The sequence below is a fragment of the Centroberyx affinis genome, unplaced genomic scaffold (genome assembly GCF_046629955.1).
Source record: "Centroberyx affinis isolate AG114_WGS23_722 - 3 ecotype Tasmania unplaced genomic scaffold, CSIRO-AGI_Caff_v1 ptg000905l_1, whole genome shotgun sequence".
NCBI lineage: Eukaryota > Metazoa > Chordata > Actinopteri > Beryciformes > Berycidae > Centroberyx > Centroberyx affinis.
The window spans coordinates 165,446-186,832 of NW_027279489.1; positions in this window are offsets into that span (position 1 = coordinate 165,446).

Sequence of the window (21,387 nt, forward strand, 5' to 3'; positions counted from 1 at the left end):
ACTTTTAGCCAATAAAATTATTAAAATATCAATTACAAACTTGATGTGAATATTCTCTTTATTCTGCAGTTGCAGCACAAAGTAACTCTGTACCACTTAATTTTGAAATTAGTCACCAAAAAAGTTACTTTTGTTTCAAGGTTTATTTTGTTATTTCTGACTAAAAAGTACTTGAATACAGATTGAGTTGTATTTACGACTGTAAAACTCATAAGTAGGATCTGAGAAGGAGCACATGAAGGCAGCAAGAACACTGTAGAGCGACCAGAGCTGAGTGTAATTATAATTAGGCAAATATTGGACTTTTACAACCACAGTGCAATCGTTTGGCTTCAGAACACATGGATTATGCAGTTTGGAGTGGGTTTTTTTTAAAATTTTTTGCCCTTTTGGAACTCTAAAGAACCAGGACCTGCCAACTTTAGTTCTTTTGGAGAAGGCTGATACATACCGGTAGTAGCATTGGCAAACTCGCTGTGTGTTATGTGGACATACAAACTTCACCCGTGTTTCAAATGACATGAGGGTGAGTAAATAATTACCAAATGTTCAGTTCTGGACGAACTAGGGTTAGGGTTAGGTCCTTTAATATTTAAACAGAACAGATTATTACATTAGAACAAAGGTCCCAAGGTAGCCGATAACTTTAATAATATTCAGCAATGTATTTTACTTTCAGTCCAGCAGTCATTTTCTCAGGTTATGTGTCAAATGTTTCCAAATGGTGGACTTCTCAGTTTGGAATGAAACTCTTTCTATCCACACACTGAATACCAAGCTCCCAAGCGTTGGGAGGTTTTGACCAATAAGGCCATAACGACAGCTTGCAGACGGTTTTAATAAGGCGTATTAGGAGCTTGAATTCAGCGCACGGATATTGAGTTCGCTCCATTTGTGCTTCCTTGCCTTGTTTGTTCTCTGTGCTACTGAGAGAGAGAGAGAGAGAGAGTGGGGAAGGGAAACAGAGAGGCATTTCTGTGGCGACCGATGGAGCACAAACTCATTTCATCTTACTTTTCAAACCAAAGAATGCTGGTTCGAGCCTCTGTTTTGAATTGTTCCGCTTATGTTTTCATTGGAAACAAATGCCTCTGTTTTGTTTGGGTAAAAAGCCGGGGTCATATTCAGTAGGAATCAACAACAGAGAATGTTTCGAAACTTAAGACAGGCAACCTAACTTTATTTGGAAAACGAGGAGTGTTTCTCTGTTGGACTTCTGAAGATGAGAGTGTGTGATTGTGGATAGTCGGCACGTATGCTATTGTACGGCAACATCTGCTGGTTCTGTTTTTCACTTGAGTTGCACTGAGGCAAATTTCAATAAAGTCTGTTGACACGGCAATAAAGTTCTGAATTTTGATTTCTGACTGCTGCAATGCGCCACGATGGGAACTAACAGCTATTTTTCTGTTATATTTCCTGGACAGATGGTTTAAATGGTGTCCCGGATGTTTTTCATACCTTAGTACACCAATATAAGTAGTTAAGCATCACACAACACAGCTGAGCTTAACACGTGTGTATGTGCATCTGTGTGTGTTAATACAAATTTTACTTTTAATACTCAAGTTAATAAGATAATAAACACTTCATCACTTTTACATGAGTGGAATTATGAAGGGATAACTTTTCAGGGGATTTCCACGTACTTTTACTTAGAAAAAAAATATGTGTGACCTTCCTCCCCTAATGCTACCTCCTTCCCTCTCTTTCTCGCTACACTCCTTTAACCCCATCTCTCTCTCTCTTCTTCTTCTTTCTCCCTCTCTGTATGTTTATCTCCCCCCTTTCCTCCCCCTTTTGTATCTCTCCCTTTCTCAGTTTCTCCCTCTGCTTTCTGTTTGTCTACTTCTGCTTTTTGTCTCTCACTTTCTCTCTTCGTCTCACTCTCTCTCCTCCGCCATCCCTCTCTCCTCATTCAGTTTCTCTCACTCTCTCTCGCTCCCCCCCCCCCCTTCCCCTTCCCCTTCCCCTTCCCTTCCTCCCTCTCCCAGCCTCCAGGTAAAAGAGCTCCTTTCTTTGGGCGTCTCTCCTCCAGCTGCCACCTCCAGTAAACACCTCAGGGTGCTAGGGGCTCCCGCGGCTCCAGCACCTCCAGACAAAGGCAGCGGTTATGTGTTGGCCGGGCTTTTATGTAACCCGGCAGCAGGTTAGAGAGACTGTCCTGTCACCAAGACGTCACAAGCTTGATCCCTGCAGTGGCCAAATGTCCTTGAATGAAACACTGAACCCCTACATGCTCACTTATTGTATAGGGAAGCTGCACTGCCTAAAATGTAAATGCTTCAAGGTGTATAATTTTAACAAAAAATAAATCATTACCACATTAATTTTGATACATTAGTGACATTACCATAAAGAAACCAGACCATTGCCAAGAGGATTGGCTGCCTCCACGCAGAGGTAGAAAGTAACTAAGTACATTTACTCGAATACTGTACTTAAGTACAATTTTGAGGTACTTGTACTTTACTTGAGTATTACCATTTTATGCTACTTTATATTTCTACTCCACTACATTTCAGAGGGAAATATTGTACTTTTTACTCCACTACCTTTATTTGATAACTTAAGTTACTAGTTACTTTGCAGATTCAGATTATTAATACAAAATATAATCAACTAATAAATTGTGATGTATTATTATAGATTACTGTAAGCTACCCAGCAGTATATAAAGTAGTGGAAATCAGCCCCACCTTTTCCAGCTGCAACATTAAAGTGATGCTTATACATTAATGCATCAATAATTATAATTCAATAATATAATATATACTGTATTATTCTGAAATGGGCCATTCTGCATAATGAGTACTTTTACTTTTGTTGCTTTAAGTACATTTTGATGCTAATACTTTTGTACTTTTACTTAAGTAACATTTTGAATGCAGGACTTTTACTTGTAACAGAGTATTTTTATACTGTGGTATTTCTACTTTTACTTAAGTCAAAGATCTAAGTACTTCTTCCACCACTGCCTGCATTTTACATTGTGTGCCACTATGTCGGATTTCATGGGAAATATATTGGATTGCTTTACGGCACAAAACAGGAAGAGAGCGCTGTTCTTCCAGAGCAGACAGAGCTAAAGCTTTCAGAGTTTCTCACAAAGGCAGATGGTGGAACGAGTGAAAGGCAGACGGAAAAATCTCGAACTTTTCTCCTCTTCACTTTAGCGCAAGAGAAAATAAAAGTAATATACATGGAGCGATTCTAGGAAAGGGAAGGATCAACATCGTCTCTGTGACAAGAAGCAATTGGGTTTACGGGAAATGTGCTCTTAATTCTGAGAAACACTAGCACTAATAACACCGCTGCCATGACATAAATGCTAGAAATCATCTCGGCCATGGTCTACTTTGTTTACAGCAATTATACCAAAGTAAACAATACATTTGAAAATGATATATCGATGTTTAAAAATTCTATTTATAGCACCTTTTGTGGTTCTGGGGGCCTGGTGGGATGGAGGGAAGGAAAGAGGAGATACAGCCAGTGATATTCTGTAGCACTTCTCTCCTCGCTTGTATCCTTCAGTTCTTTCTCACTTTCTTTGTCTTCAGCCAGGGAGAGAAAGTCTTTTTTATTTCTGTCACATTATTAGACTTAGATCACCAGACTGTGAACTTAAAGGGAACATTGGTCCTGATGTGATTATTTTAGGATATGGATAATAGGAAACAATTCTGATGATTTTTGCTTGACCATAACAATAAAAAGACCAAATGTTGACTAGCTTACTCTAAGATATGTCAAGTGCCACATCTTAACTGACACCTATGGGACTCACTCACCCATCTGTTGGCACCCGCGACAGTATTCAAGTTTATTTCATCATCAGTGCCTCAAAGCTTTGCTAAACAATTGTGTAAAGAAACACTGCAGCCTACGACTAAAACTAATTCAGAAAACCGTCCAAAGTTGTTGAGTTGACAGAGTCTGTTGTTGTTTTTATTGTCATTTCTGTATGCTCTGGTGTGGTCTTGGCTCCCCTGTTGCCATGGCGAGGGCAACGGGTGGCTGGCGATGATGGATGACCAGGAAGTAGAACTGATTGTATTCACAAGCAGGTGCAAGGCATCATGGGAGTCCCGTGAGAATGGTACAGCAAATCCAAAACTGAACATCTGTCTGCAAGAATGGGGTGTGTGTGTGTGTGTGTGCATGTGTGTGTGCGTGTGTGTGTTTGGCAGGGTGGCCCAGCAACAATCAGGTAAAATGCCCCATTATGAGCATTCCTTAGTTCTTAGAAGTTGTTTATCCAGTCACAGACATTATTACACTGCGGTCCAGCACGGATAAATTTAGCCTTGGTACTTTAAGGAATTTAGAGCACTGTTATTGGAAAGTGAATCGTTTCATTCCAAAACGAGATATCCACCATTCTCACAAAATGATTGCTGGCATGAAAGGAAAGCACATTGTAGGTTTCTATTAACAGAATGAGTCATCTTAAGACCTTTATAGCATAGATTATCCTTTGTTTGTGAAATAATGACTTAATGTAAAAGGGTTTTTCCCCCCTAAATGTATGTATATACAGTATATATTCATTTTATCTGCCTGCCTAATCCTTATCAGGGTCAAAGGGGGCTGGGGCCTATCCCAGCATGCATTGGGCAGAGGGCAGGGAAGCACTTGGACAGGTCACCAGTTCATCACAGATAATCATTCATACCCATGGGCAATTTAGAGTCTCCAATCCACCTGATGTGTAAGTCTCTGGAATGAGGGAGGAAACCCACAGGAACACAGAAGGACCTGAAGCTGAACCCAAATCCTGTGTGCTAACCACTGAGCCACGGTTCCCCCTGTGGGACTTTGGCTTTCCTCAACCCATTGAAGCCAGAATACAGAGGGAGACGATATCAGGGGGAGAATCGCCTACAGCTGGAGTTCGTCAGCCGTCACACCTGATGTCAGTCCCAGCTCGTTAGCGGTCCTATCAGAGAGGCAGCTTCAACCACAGAGGGAGGACAGCGTGGCTTCAGTTTGTCCTCAGAACTCATGCTGTTTTTGTTTTTCCTACAGCCACAGCACTTCCACCTGAATCCACTTTTGAACTAACCCTAACCCATCTCACTGGACTCTAAAACCCTGTTTGTCTAATAAACTCCCCTCCAGGGCTTGTTTGCACTGTATTTGCTGTGTTGTATGGTTGCCCAACTTGTGTCTCCCTGAAACCACACCCCCCAAAATGGATATAATGGCATTTCAGAGTGAAAGTCAAGGACACTTCAACAAGGATGAACAGCCAAGGTGTCAATCAACATCCATTAGCAGCCATGTGTCCTGCTTAAGTGTCCTTGAGCAAGACACTGAACTGTGGCTGCAATTCATTTGCATTTACCTGCATCTTGAGTGTGAAATGCGACCCATTCAAAACCGCAGAGGAAATCTTGACCACATATTGTGCAGCAAGAAGCGGCTGATCGAACACAGGATCTAATCTGGGTTCCATCCAGGAGCTTGCACAAAACACATATATGTAAAAAAAAAACAACAACTTGGATTTGATTAAAATCTACTTGAAAAACAAACAAGAAAAACAAACCCATGTCCAAATCCACCATTCACCCGAATGTGCACTGTTGTCCACGCAGTGTTGCCAACTCCATTTCAGAGACATTCAAAGTAAATTTTAACAACAAAGTTAAACTTGTAAGTTCCTCTTTTTTACACGTTTTGAATAAGGAAGCCATCGCATTAGATCCCATCTGTGATGAGCCATTTCTTGCCACTTGGTATGTGATCAAGATTTCCTGTGAATGGGTCACATTCAGACTCAAGATGCAAATAATTTGCAGCGACACCTCATACCAAATCGCATTGCAAGAGAGTAGGCTGTCTTGTCTTGTCTTGGCTTATCCAGCTTATTTTAAGCATGTATCAAGCCCATGTGTGTGCACACATGGACACACACACACACACACACACACACACACACACAAATACACATTCAAATACAAAACACATCTGCAGTCTGAGTGCAAACAAACAGGCTGTCAAAGTAACAAACCACTTTTCACTCCTCGCCCTTCTCTCTGTCTCTCTCGTCTTATATCTCCCTCTGCAGTGACAACGCTTTACAAATAACTGCCGTCAATCAAGCTCGCCCTCGCCATAAATCATTTTGGAAAAGTGTATTTTCCATGTCTCTCTCTCTCTTTCTCGCTCGTAGTTTTCAGAACGTGGGACCAGCGGGCGAGCGAGGCCGCCACTTCAGAGCCGAGCGTTTGAGGAAAACTCTGCCGGAGGAAATTGCTTTGGAGAGAGCCGATATTTTCTTATTTGGCGGCGGCCGTGTTTGCCCAGCACCTTGCAGAGAGAGGAACAGTGTTTTCTTAATGACGAGCAACGGGTGAAAATGTCAGCGGGATCGTGTTGCCAGGAGGCCAGGAGGCCCCTCCACTCCCTTCAGAGAGAGAGAGAGAGAGAGAGAGTGAGAGGGAGAGAATTGAATTCAGTTGAGAACGATAGAGTGCGAGAGAAAAACAAAGAGGAAGAGAAAGATGGAGAGAAGGAGTGGGAGAGAAAGTGAAAGACCAAGGGAGAGAGAAAAAAGTTAAAGGAAAGGGAGAGGGACAAGAGAGAGAACTAAATTCAATTGAGAGAGATTGGGAGCGAGAGAGGAGACAGAGTGAAAAAAGAAGGAGTGGGACACAGAGAGAGCCTGAAACAGGGAGGGGGGTGAGGGAAATGGAGAGAGAAACAGGGAGGGAGGAGAGAGAGAGAACTGAATTCAGTTGAGAGTGAGAGAGTGAGAGATAAAAAGATAAAGATGGAGAGAGAAAGTGAAAGACCAAGAGAGAAAAAAGTGAAAAGAAAGAGAGAGGGAGAAAACTAAATTCAATTGAGAGAGAAAGAGAGAGAGAGAGAGAGAGAGAGAGAGGAAATGGAGGAGAGGGTTAAGATAGAGAGAGCCTGGAACAGAAACAGGGAGGGAGGTGAGGGAAGTGGAGAGAGGGACAGAGAGAAAACTGAATTTAGTTGGGTGAGATTGAGAGCAAGAGAGAGAGAGAGGATTGGAAAAGAGAGGCAAAAGACAGAGTAGAGAGAAAAGGATAGAGAGAAAAAATAGAAGATAGAAAAGGGTGGAAAAAGAGGGAAAGAGAACATGTAAAAGGAAGTGAGAGGGGGAGAGAATTTAATTAAATTAAGAGAGATTGAGAGCGAGGGAGCGAAAGGTGGAGAGAGGAAGTGAAAGAGAAGGAAAGGAGAAAAAGAGAGAGCAAATGTGAGAGAGAAGAAGGGAGCCAGAGCAAGGTTGAGAGAAGGGAAAGGGAGAGAGAAATGAAGTGGAGAGGGAGAGAGAGGGGGAAACAAAAAGTGAAAAAGTGTGGAGGAGAGAGAGAAAGTGAATTAAGTTGAGAGAGACAGAGTGAGAGAGGAGAACAGTTGCATCACAAATCTCCTGTAGCACCGTCACAGAGGAACATTGCAGAATTAGCTGTGCTCAAATAATGTCTAAATACATAAACAGCCGGGGTATGAAAATAAAAATATCTGATAAAGGCTCCTGTGGCGTAGGTACAGGTCAACTCTGTAATGTTCTGTAATGAAGTAAAAGTGAATAGTCTGATGAAGGTAAATTTCCAATAAGTTTCCAAATTTAAATTGCTGTGACACAGTAAACTGTCTTGTCTTTAGTGCTAAAACACTCTTGAGAAGAAACACCTTGTTAACCTAAACAAAACTTGTTTTTTGGCACTGTTAGCTAGCTAAATAGCCAGCAAGCTAATTTAGCCAAGAAGGCCGATGTTAATGTTAACATGTGACTACTATACACTATTAACACTAGTTTATACTAGATACATTTAGCTAGTTTTCAAATCAGATGTATTTCTAGCAAGAACATGATCTGACCAGATACTCAGTCTGCTAACAAGCTGACAGTTATCTAAACACAAAAACAATCAGCAGTGGTGAAATGACCAGCTCTTTTTAAGAGTGCAGAGTGAGATTAAACTTTAATGATCCATAGGGAAACTGGGTCGTTGCAGCAGTAAGATGCGGCAACAAAAAATAGAATAGAAACAGAAGAATATTATATAAATACAAACGTGTAATGTAAGAATGAAAAAGTATGGGGAAAAGTATGGATTATAGCATTATAAGGGTGTGCAAAATAACATCAGCGTAACTACTGAGACAAAGAAAGAATGAATGCAGAATGTGTACAATATGAAAATAAACCAAAAATATAAAATGTATGCAGCATGAATTTGGTGGAATCATTATAGATATACCAGTATATATGCATAACAATGAGAAGTATATGGGAAAATGAGGCAAACAGATGTGAATTCACAGCAAATACACATGATGTACCAAATGTGTACTTTAATCAGACATCAATGCGGTTACAGTAGTAAGGGGAAAAAAAGGTTGTCGGCAGGAAGGGACAAAGCCGGCTTTGTTGGGGCAAAGCTCTGAGGAACAGCGCTCAATTACTAACATGGAGCCGGTTTTACAAAAAATGGAAAGGCCTACAATCATGGCTGTGAAGTTCACTTTTTCAGTATCTCTAAAATATCAAAGATCCTATGCTATCATTTGTGAAAAAGGTATTATTTTGTCAACCAAGGCCTAAATCACACACTACCCATTAAAAAGTGCTATAACCTGCTTTGCATTTGTTCTATTAAACGTTTTGCGAGAGCAGGTGTAACACTTCTTCTCCACATATCTCATTTTTGAACTTGAACTCTTCATTTCTTTTTCTTTAAATTCCTGAAAAGCTGACCTTTCGGTGATGTAGGAGGCTTGACTTCGGCAGCGACGCGGTGTTACAGTAGTGAGGGGGGGGGGAAAAAGCCTGTTGGCAGGACGGGACAAAGCCGGCTTTGTGTCGGGGGCAAAGCTCTGAGGAACAGCGCTCCGAGCCAGGGTTCAGATGAACAGATAAAAACACACTTTAGCAGTACTTAGCCCGCGCTTTAACAGTCACCCCCCGATGGGTGGGCCGAGGGCCACTGTGCCGAGCTTTCCCCTTCATAATAACAGCCATTTCACTTCACTGCCGGACCCGCGGGGTTGGTGCACTCTGAAAGCGCCGGGGGGTCATCGGGGGGGGGGGGTTCTCTGGAAGATCCAAACGGAGCCAGTAAGTTCACACACAACGCTCCTCTCTTTGTAACGGATGTAGGTTTTGCTTTCAGTTTTGGCGCTAATCCTCTTCCGTACCTCATGAAACAGACAAACACATATTTAATTTCCGCTCACCTTTTGCTCTTCCGATAGTGCCATGGCTTCTTCTGGGACCCCTCCAACGTGAAGAAAGTCTAAAATCCAACATTTTCAGGGCTGAATGGGCTCCCATCTGATGCGATGTCATCCTCGATTTCTGACTTTATTTTAATATCAGATGAATCTCGCAACTCAAAGTTTTCACGTGGCGCTAATCCTCTTTCATAGTAGATGTCATAGTAGGGTAAATAAATACAGACTGAATGTTAAATGATAAACAAATTCAAGTAAATTTCTCTTCACCCATCATCCACACCCACGACTTCAAACACCTTCCTCCACGCCATTTTTTTTATTCTGTCACGGTGTCCCGCCATAGATGCATCATGCAATACTGGGCGACTGGACTGGACTTTCATGAAGGAACTTAATCAAGCAGACACACACTCTTCACCTCACTGGTTAACGCCTGCGCCGGCCCCTTGAAAGTTGGCAGAGAGGTCGACTCCTTCCCGCCGCTACGCTCGCACATTTTGGCCGCTCAACTTCCCACAATGCTCTGCAAAATGACCCCCACACAGTTTACTGATGAAGAGGGGGGTGCGAGTGGATGTCTTTCTTTCTCTTTTTCAATCTGCCCCTCACTTGCCTCAGTCTCTCATTTATGACTTTCTTTTTCTATTTCTCTCCAGTATCCTCATCTCTCTCTCTCTCTCTTTCTCTCTCTTGCTCTCTCTCTCACACACACACACACACACACACATACACACACACACACACACACACATACACACACACACGCACTCTAACATCTGCAAGGGATCTATTCATCAAAGCTCTGACTTTGATTTCAAAAGTGCATTTGAGTTTGTTTGAATGCACACAGCATGTACATACCTATTACTTGTAAGTGTGTTTGTATTTGGATGTGTGTGTGTGTGTGTGTGTGTGTATGTGTGTGTGTGTGTGTACGTACCAGTGTGTGAAGGCCAACTATAACAGGCAGAGCAGGGGATGTTGTTTGACTAAGAGGTGGAAATGCAGCGCTGGGAGTGGCTTGGTCCCTTCGCTGAAAATCATTACAGATGCCGCTGAGAGTGTGTGTGTGTGTGTGTGTGTGTGTGTGTGTGTGCCTGCATGTGTGATAAGTGCATATGAGTTAGCTCGAATGCATACAGGATCTGTACACCTACAGTACATATCTGTGTGTTAGTGGTGTGAGAGCGGAGAGCGTTTACACGAGTAATTCCTCCTTTTTCCCTCTGTGTTTTTCAAACCGTTATAAGTCATAAATTATCACAACTTAATAACAGACAGGTTCACTTGGGTTCACTCGAGACCGGTCAGTGGATTTATACTCACACAAAATCATTCATAACTATCATGAAAAAACATTTGTGTTTTTTGGGGGTTTTTTTCTTGGGGTTTGGAAATCCCTTCCCGCAGTCCACCGTCTCTCTGCTGTTTTCCTAAACCAGACTTTGTTTGGTATAAACATCATTCAGTCAGATCAGAGTTGCTGTGGACCCACTGGCTCTGCTTTACACACAAATGCATGCAGCATTTAACAGTTACAGAAAGTCATTTTACAGGATGGACGTTTATGGTTAGTGTAGCCATTGTTGGGCTACAAGGACACTCAAATACAGAGATGCAGTCATTTTAGGAGTCCCACTTTTTTACTGTACACTCTTAAAGGGATGTGCCAATTTTAACACATCTGTGTGTCTTCTTTAGGACAACACACACGTGTTACTTTTCAACACAACATGTTAATGACAATACATTTTAACACGTGTTGTTATTATCATATCTTGTGTTGTGTTTTTATTATTATATTTGTATTTATCATTATTGTTATTATTTTGTTTGCTTGTTTGTATGTATACATGCAAGAAAAATAGAATTTTAAAAAAATATAAAAACAACATATCTTGTGTTGAAAAGTAACACAAGTGTGTGTTGTCCCAAAGAAGACACACAGATGAGTTAAAATGACATTTAAGAGTGTATACTTGCTGAACATTGTTTTGTTTTTTTAGCCTTTGTAATCTAACTTGACTCTACTGTGCGACATTTAAAAAAAGAACTGCCCACATTACAAAAAGGGGGATTTCTGCAACAACCCTGCTGCCACTGCATGTAACGGTGAAGTTGAGGACGTTCATCAATATTTCGTTGACTGGGGTGAACCGTGAGGCTCGGGGGCACTCAGGCACATTTTATGCAGGAAGTGACATAATTGTGTACATGGACTTTGGGCAGTTATTCAGCCGGTAACGGGCAGGCATTGTTGAAAATGGCATAACTCTGTATTTACCCACCGGGCTTAGGTTTCACGCGAGGGCCAAACGCAATAAAATTTAACAAAACATACCTGTATTCTGTTTAAGTCCCAATATGAGCACCACCAGAGTTCATTTGACAGCTGATACTGCGCCCGACGTTCCCAGAGGAAGTCCGCTTTTTTTTTTTCTTTTTTTTTTTTTTTGTTGCTTTCTCTCCTGTGCTGAAATGCAGGAAGTTATCGTGTCGGTGCCACAGTGGTGTCACGTTTAATACCGTTCCCTCTGGTGGCACTTACGGCAATCCCCAATCACATATTTCAGATGTGAAAAAAAGAGTTTAGAGCCCTTAAACGGATGTAAATGAAATATCTGCTGCAAATCGTTCATTCAAATACACATTCATCATCAGCATGTCGCGAAATGACCTGATATTTGTTGCACACCCTACTTGAATTCCCCTAATTATTGAGAAATATGATACTGCACTTAAAATACCTGTGTTCCTGTGCATGAGTCAACATTTTATAGTTTATTGATACACCAAACTGGATTTTATTTTACGATCATTCCATAGGCTACTTTTAAACCGAACAACAATAAGCATATCGTTTACTGGAAGTTGTAATAAATAATAATAATGATGCCTCTATAAGAAGAATGAAGTGAAAAGGTTTGGAGGCTCAGGCCAACAGATGATTGTTCACAGTTGGCTAACCTAAGTCATATGTGTAATTTCTTCATATAAGTCAAGACATATGCTGTGAAATTTAGGACTGGAGAGGAGTTGAGCAGGAATATTTGTCGTCCATCCTGGTGGCACAGCTGACTGAGGCACATGAACCCCCCAGTTTCAAACCTGACTCATGACCGCTGTCACACGGTATCCTCTTTCTATCTCATCATCATCTCTTTCTCCCTCTCCTCTTACCTGTCATGCTTCACTTGGTACGGTCTAATTAAGCAGAAACACCCTGAAACTAATCTTTAGGAGGCATTTTGTTGAGCGGAACCGGAGCACTGCATTACAGCCATGATGGTCCTGATCCTGAAACAAAACAAAAACAATTACATGTGCACAAAAACTTAACTATGCATGTATAGAGTATGTACACTGTATTCACATTCAGCTGCTGTTCTCATCCAGAGCAGGTAGGAGCTGAGTGTCTTGTTCAGGACACATGGCTGCTGCAAGGATCAAACCGGTGACCTTTAGGTCAGTGGTTCTCAACGTGGGGTCCAGGGACCACCAGGGGTCCTTGAGGGGGTTCCAGGGGGTCCCCAGCAAATTGATGAATTGTTAAACTTCAGCATTATTTCATTTACAAGAAGTTAACACGGTTAGAGAATGTAGAAGAATGACTGTTTTGATCATAGTTTCTCTGTTATCTCTCTATCTACAATACAGACAGTCATGGAATTCTGGAAAAAATCATATCTAACAATAAAAATATTCTCAGATTTGGGTCCGAGAGACAAAATCTCATCAAATGGGGGTCCGTGGCCCTAATATGGACTAAACTAGGTGTCCTTGATATGAAAAAGTTTGAGAATCACTGCTTTAGGTTATGGGACGGTTTCTCTAACCATGAGGTCATCCTGCTGCCCCGTCCTCCTTGCACACAATATACCAAGCAGTCCATGACCGTTACACATAGTCTTTTAGGTCTACCATTTCACCAGGCAAGTTGACTAAGAACACACACTTACTTGCACCAGTGTCCTGGGAGTTACATACATGCATACACACACATTCACACCTATGGGAACTGCTCAGCTCCACCACAGTCTTCTGCTGTGTTCTGTTGGCCAATGAGGAGCAACACTGGACCAAATGAGGATTTAATGTTGCACTTGTTACATGGAAAAATGCAATTTAATGTCTCTTAAGACAGAGTTTCAAGTAGGAACATAATGATTCTAGCCCATTGAATTAAAGGCCTTTTACATTTTTCAAACCTCCTTGAGTGCCTGGACCTGGATTTCTTATGCCATTTTGTTTTTGGTCATCAGTCTTCCTCTCTCCCCACACTTAAGTTTGATTTTCAGCTTTGCATGACTTTAAATCTAACAAAACACCTGTAGATGGTTAAACGTATAAATATGAACTGTAAAGCTGCAGTTGCTAACGCTCTACGCTAACTAGGAAGCTAACCTAGCAAATATCATTGACTTATATTCATTGCATTACTCGCAGTTGCATGGGGAACAGTGTTTCACATTGGTTCCCTGGATTTTCTGAGGTGGAGGTTGTAATTACAACCTACTGACGCTGGGAATTTTCAACCTCTGACTTTAAATGGAACGCAGTGTAAGCTCCTTGCTCAAGGGAACTTCAGCAGCAGTGACTGAAGGAGGGGAGAGCGTGCCTTGCTCATTTCCCCTGCCTAGATCTTCCTGGGTTTTGAACGAACAACCTTCCCTTTCACAAACTAATTTCTCTTACCATGACGCTGCCACATGTGGGAACTGCGTGAGTTTCTTTGACTCCACATGACTTCACATCTTTGCTGTTGTATCCTCATATCTTCAAAAAGTCGACTTCTCTGGATTTCAGAAAATCTTTTCGTACTGACACCCAAGGGTTTTTGATTTTATACAACTTTTTGTCGAATGGTTCTCGTGAGCCCTCAGGGTTATGAAACTCATGAAAAATGGTGCAACAAGTAAAGAAGATGCATACAATATGGTCGAAAATAAAAGCTGGAAAACATTATTACTAAATTATATTATCAGGAAATGGTCGAATTTCAGCTGAGAGAGACAAAAGAGCTGCGGTTCAGTTACAAAAACCAGAGATGGAATCCTTTAATGAGGTTAAAGGTCAGCTAACAAACAGTGCATGTGGGTAGATGTAACCAGAACATTGTGTTTCATCTTAATCAGTGTTTGATGTTACGCAACAAGGACAGAATGGGAATAAAGAGTGCCATCCAGAGGCTACTTTGTATGTGTGTGTGTGTGTGTGTGTCTTGAGTCTGTGTGTGTGTGTGTGTGTGTGCGTGTGAGGCGTTGAGCACCTTTCAAACTGTGACTGTAAACACACGCATATCTGAATGTGCACCATATCTGCATGCAAGTGTGTGTTTTTATGTGTCTGTGGGTGTGTGTGTGTGTGTGTGTGTGTGTGTGTGTGTGTTTGTGTGGTTCTTGTATTTCTCTACTTATGAGGACCAAATGTCCTCATAAGGATAGAAAGTGAGGACATTTTGCCACTCCTCGCTTCTTTAAGGAGTTTAGTTTAGGGTTAAGACTTGCGTTTAGAGTTGAGATTAGAATTAGGTTTAGGTTTAGGTTAGAGTTAGGGATTGAATGTAAAATGTCAAAGAAGGTCTTCACAAGTATAGTAATACAATTATGTGTGTACACGCGTGGGTTTATGTGTATATGTGCGTGTGCCAGTCTAATCCTAAATTGTATATAGAAGCTTCAGGAATTGGACACGGCTTTTTGATCTGTCTGCACACTTCAATGCCCGACTTAAACAGGGAAAAAGTCCGACATAAATTGTGGTAAAGGGCAGGACTGTGACGCTGCGGCCCACTCTCCAGATGGCTGGAGAGGCCTGGATATAGAAGTGAAATTTATAGGTTGTGATTATCCGACTTTAAAGACCGTGATTCGGGGGTGTCCCAGTGACTCAGGGACACTGTGCGTCAAGAGACTGCGTACAGCTCACCACCTCTTGTTACGTCTCCACACTTTTCTCTTCCATCTATCTCCACTGTAGTTGATCTTAATAAACAAAAACTTGAATGAAGAGTGTAAGGGTTCTGGAAGGAGTGGAAATGTGGAAATGTTACTGGAGATTTATTGGTGCAATTGTCAGACTTTATAAACCGTGATTGCAGTGCGGAATAATAGGCTCCGTCGTTCATTTATAATGGGGTTGGAGAAGTGTTGAGAGGCGTGAACTTCAACTGGACACACACACACACACATGGACACACACACACACACACACACACACACACACACACACACACGCTTAGATAATAGCCTCTAGATGTCACTCTTCATTCCCTGAGTCCCATTTGTTACACAACATCAAACACTGACTGACTTAAACAAAACATAATGTTCAATGTTTTAAATTTAAGCACCATAATTTCAATGCAGACTACAGTTAATAGGCACTCGGAAAAAGCAATACTTCATTTATAATGGGATTGGAGAGGTGTTGAGAGGGTGAACTGGAACTGGGCACACACACACACACACACACACACAGGCAACACAGACAACCACATACACACAAGCAGACAGACAACCACAGACACACACAATCACAGACGTAGATACACACAAACACAGGCAGATGAACACACACACAGGAAGATAGAAATATAAAGACACACACATACAAATGACACACACAGATAGGCGTATGTCTGCTTGTACTGACGCACACACACTTATGCATGAAAACAGACGTGGGCATACACTTGGCAACACATGCACACACACACACACACACACACACACACACACACACACACACCTCCCCTCTCTTCCCGTTGTCAGTGAAAACCAGGTTTCTCATAATATTTGCAGGCCACCCTGAGGGAAGATTTATTTTGTCGTTTCTGTGGTTTTTATTGCGTTTATTGTAGTACGCCATGTTCCACGTGGTTTTACGTTGGAGTAGCAGTGTTGAAGGAGAAGGCAAGAGTGAGAGAGAGATGTTATGGTTTGTGCAAAGTTGACACTGTGTGTGTGTGTATGTGTGTGTGGGACTGCATAGTCTGTGTGTGTGTGTGTATCTAATTGTGCGTTCACATGCTGTTGGGAAGGTCCAACATCCGGGACTTCCAAGTCAGCTGCGTGCTGTTTTGCACATCAAACCCAGAAGACAAACAGTAAACAAACATGGATGCCGTGCAGCTTCACAAGCTAATTTAATAAACTTCATTGAAACAAAGTTATGATGGTTAGTCTGGCCGACTACAAACCTGTAATAATAGCTGCATGTTTATTTAAGTGTTTTCTGACTGTCGACTGACACAAAACTTGATTTTTCCTGCCATGTTGAAAAGGTTAAAGGTTAAAGGTTAAAGGTCATCACTGTGCCATAACTTGGAAGCAAAATTTCCTCGACTTTCTGACTTTATCATCTGACTTTGAATGTGAAATCTACAAGTAGGGTTTTTCTGATATATCCAACTGTATGTGAACACAGGGTAAGTCTGCGTTTTATTTGTGTGTGTGTATGAGTACCAGTGTCTACAGTGTGTGTGTGTGTGTGTGTGTGTGTGTGTGTGTGTGTGTGTGTGTGTGTGTGTGCTGTTTCTGCAGGTGCTGGCCATATTGAGAAAGAGAAGACGAAGTCGAGGCGACAGGTATTTGGCAGCTCCCTGCCACAGTAATGCTGCTTAAATAGCCTTCTCTCCCACGTGCATGGACACACTCACAAGAACCAGACAATGCACTGAGACACACAGACACACACACACACACACACACACACACACACACACACACACACACACACACACACACATGCACACAGGCACGCATGTACACAGATACTAAAACATAAAAGATAAAAACACACACATACACATGCTGGGATACATGGTCACAGACTCAAATGCATGCACTTGTACACACACTGTCCTTGCATATCCACATGCGCACACACACACACACACACACACACACACACACACACTTGCACACACACACTCGCACACAGACGATTACTCAATCCCCCCCACCTTGCTGCTCCACGCAGATGGGAATCCCAGATTTATAGCAGAGTCTGAAACATCTCCACTAATGTGTCTGGCCGTGACGGAGGGAGCCCAGTATTAGCCTGTTGTTGCTCACACACACACACACACACACACACAGACACACACACACACACACACAGGATATGGGCACGCGTATACACTCACACACACTCAAGCTGTGTGTGTCATTCTCACACATAACGCACACACATTTTCTCCGTCTCTTATGCATGTACACCGACACAAACACACACACATCTTCTCACACACTCTCTGTCTGACTCTCTCTCACACACACACACATCTTCTCACACACTCTCTGTCTGACTCTCTCACACACACACACACACACACACACACACACAGGAGAGCACCAGCGCGGCGGTACAGAATGCAAATAGGAGGAAACAGACAAATTATCTGTCTCTCCAGGAATGCCTTGATGGAGAAGAGCGTCGGCCAAACGCTGCGACTGGAGACTGAACAGGAATTCATACCGCCCATGCTTTCTCTCCTCTCATGCTCAGGAAGGGGGCTCCTACATGCTAACTTTTAATGAAAACAGGTTGTGTGTGTGTGCGTGTGTGTGTGTGTGCTAAACAGCTTGAAACTTGGAAGCGGTGGAGTCCAGGTCCGTCTAGCGCCTTTTCCTATATGCTGACTATGATAAATAGACCAGTCAGCCTCAGCGTAGCAAAGTGTAACAGACAAACACAGCGGTTAAGTGGTTGAAGCAATAATCCGCGACATTTTCGTACAAATAAATGTCCGTTTCGCTACTCGCTATCGCCGATTGATGTAACACAACAGTGATTCGACCTACATCCAGTTCATGACAGATTTTCCATTTGCTGTTCTAAACACCCGGTGTCTGGTCACTCTCTTTATGGGAAAAATCCCTCTGGTGCAAAAGGAAGTGATGCGTTTTACGTTTCCGGTTTGTTTGGAATAAACGGAAGAAGAAGAACTGCTAGCATGAGCAGTGATAGCCACCGTGGCTGAACAGACAGAGAAAAGAGAAACTCAAACTGCATCAACAGAAGATCCAAGCTCCGCCCACATTGTTTGATTGACAGGTGATCTCTGTGCAGAAACATCACAGTGATGAGCACTGGGCACCAAGGATGGAGACAAAATGATAAAAAAACAAAAAAAACAAACAAGAATATTGTGGTTCTTGTGTACCCAGCAGGTTTTAGGCTACTGATCTAGCAGCCTACATCGTCTTATACAGCCTAGCTTACACTGGAAGTACTTTGGCTGACTTATGGCTTCATTACATTGCTACCAGCTTTGGAAACCTGACTGAATAATTTTGGGACTTTTTGAGATATTGGACAATCTTTGAGTCCTGCCTAAGCAGAAAATCTGAGCAGAAGTAGAAGTCTGTTTTCTTTTGTCTGAACCATAGAGGGAAATTTTAGTATTTTGTTTGTTTAGGTTCACTCTGCCCAATCAACAAGCAAACCAGGGCTTGTAAACAAAAGTCACATGACTAACAAGCAGCTCGTTTATTGGACAGAGTTTTGGTCACCTGTTATCCTGCCAGGTTAGAGATTGCCTGCATTCTTTCCTGTAAATTCCCTTCTTTGGTGTTCATACCAGGTAAAAACATATGAGGAAATAGCTGAATATGAGCATCAGTCCAGACTGCAGTTTGTTCTGCTAGGCTTTCCAAGCATGAGGAACTGTTGGCTATCAGATGTCAACATCCGTCTCCTGATACCCATAACACCTTGTGTTTTGGAGTCGTTTTCTGTAGTTGGTTCAGATAATGTTCTCACTCCTAAGAAACCGCACTGCATTTCTCTTGTTAGAGGACTGAGACTCACGTTTTCAGGTGTTTCAGTGTCATTATTTGGTGCCACCTGAGTTCAAATGACGTTGTTCTCACTTCGCCCAAACAAACCGAACTAAAGGAGTCAACGCTCCAATGTTTGACTAAAGCCGCCTGCAGACTACACGATTGTAGCCCTGATTTTCCCGTCCCAGACAAGTTTTTGAGATCAGGGACAAAAGCTCCAGGTCAGAGCCAGATCGGTGCTCACGCTCGTTAAGTATGAGCAGTTCAGAGACGCGTTCTGACCCGGTCTTGGAGCCGTCCCAGACGCCCTGACATTTTTGAAATTCTTGGCACAAAATCTGAACTGGTCTCATAGTTTGAGCAGCGTATGACAAGTCCTGAGGACGGTGATGAGCAACAGCCAATGAAAGCGCGACAGGAAACCAGGGGGCGAGGCCAAAACAACTGTCGCTGCAGAACAGAGTCCTTGCTGCCCAACCTCCCTCCTCCATATCCTGTGTTTTGTCCTCTTCTACCGTTTTCAGCCAACATAAATGCAAACACAACCAGTGGTCTCATTTAAATGCGACAAATTCAAGGTGTTAAGCAATTGGACTGGATGCCACAAGGTAATAAAATGATGATGCGTTATGGTTACATGACGCACGGGGCGCATTGGAGACATCGGTGCCCGGAGTGCAGCCGTCCTCTTCAGCCAGCTGTTCACCACCGGTCGCACCCTCTGTCTGATCCCCCGAGCCAGAAAATGGGAACAAAAAAACTTGTCTAGTCTGTCCTTAAGACTGTTATGCGGTTTTTATTCAAATTAAATTAATGTGAAATATTTAAAGCAATGCGCTTCTTGGCGTCAACCTTCACATCGGACCATTTCTTTTTTCTTTTTAGTTTTATAAAGGGTCCGGCTTTCCGTCTGGCTTCCGACTTTGACATTTTCTCACAGAGAATGGAGTGACAAGCATATTTACATACGCATCATTATTCATTCAGGGCCACTTCTCGCGTGTATCATTCTTTGTCATGGATTCCTCTAGGTGAAAGATCTTGTAATTTGTGCACCTCATCTGCCTTCGGTTGTGTAGATTACAGATTACAAGACATAATGTTGTGTAATGTGCGCGGTACAGCGATTTGGTGATTCTCAAAGTCGTGTAATCGGCATTTAGCATAAATCGTTCCAAACATGCTTGGCACCATGAGACGATACTGTGCTGTAAATCTTCTCTGCCCTACAAAGCTAAACAACAATGACCACCTGAGAAGTGAAACTGAGAAAAATAACTTCCAAGTTCATCTGCAGGATTGATGGCACACAATTGGATAGTTTATCATTTTTTTGCTGACATGAAAACTCAAGCCCAGTCATGACCTTTGACCTTTTTCAAACACAAAACGTAGTTCCTGCTGTTATAGGGCATTACTGTACAGCACTTTTCCTGTCCTGGTTGAGTCCAAAGCACATGCCTGTGACAAAATATCTTAATATTAAATTCTGTTTTGTTTCTCGTTTTTGGAAAAGTGAAAAATTGGTTGGGGTTGTAGTGAGCCAAAGCACACAGGTGGTTAAAATGTTTTACATCTTTTTAAAGAAGGTTTTCTGGCAGCTATAGGTCTATATGAGGGGAGCTGTGGTGATTGATTAATCACTAGCATTGATATCTCTTCTTTTTAACACCTGGTAATGATAATGGTTCTCACAGCAAGGCATCCTGGCTGTGAGTGTGTGTGTGTGTGTGAGGGTATGTGGGTGTGCATCTCTCGTATCTGTCAGCCTCTTTGTGTGGCCATGAGAGCCTGTCTGAGAGCGAGGGAGACGGGAAGGGAGAGCCAGGAAGAAAGAGAGAGAGAGATTATTCTTTAAGGCTGCATTCACACGTAAGGTTTTTTTTTTTGTGTGTGTGGAAAAAGCGCTGCCTGCCTGCCACTTCTAGCAGATAATACAGTGTTGTGCAACAAGCAAAGGCTTACCAGATATTCCCAAAACACGTCCAGTGTGATCCAACACCGCCTCTTTATGATCGCTGTTGCGGTACTGGAAACTCACTTACTACAACGACCAATTTCTCCACCGGCACTTTCTCCATCTTTGTTGTTGTTGCTGTGGGAAACAGGCAGCCTCCTATGTAGCATTACACCCGGCCTCTCCTTCATTGTGATTGGTCGGCTGAGAAAAAACACAGTTCACGTCAACTGGCGTTTTTCTGAAAAGTTGAACAAAACTCAACTTTTTAAACTTCTGTGACCATCTTTTGTGCGCCTTGTGGCCGCTTTCCCGTGTCTTTTCCTATAAAAAAGGCGGTGGCAGTTTTGAAAAAACAAACTTAGAGTTGAGAGGCTGAGGTGAACGCTGAAGGAAATTTGGAGCAATGGGATCTGA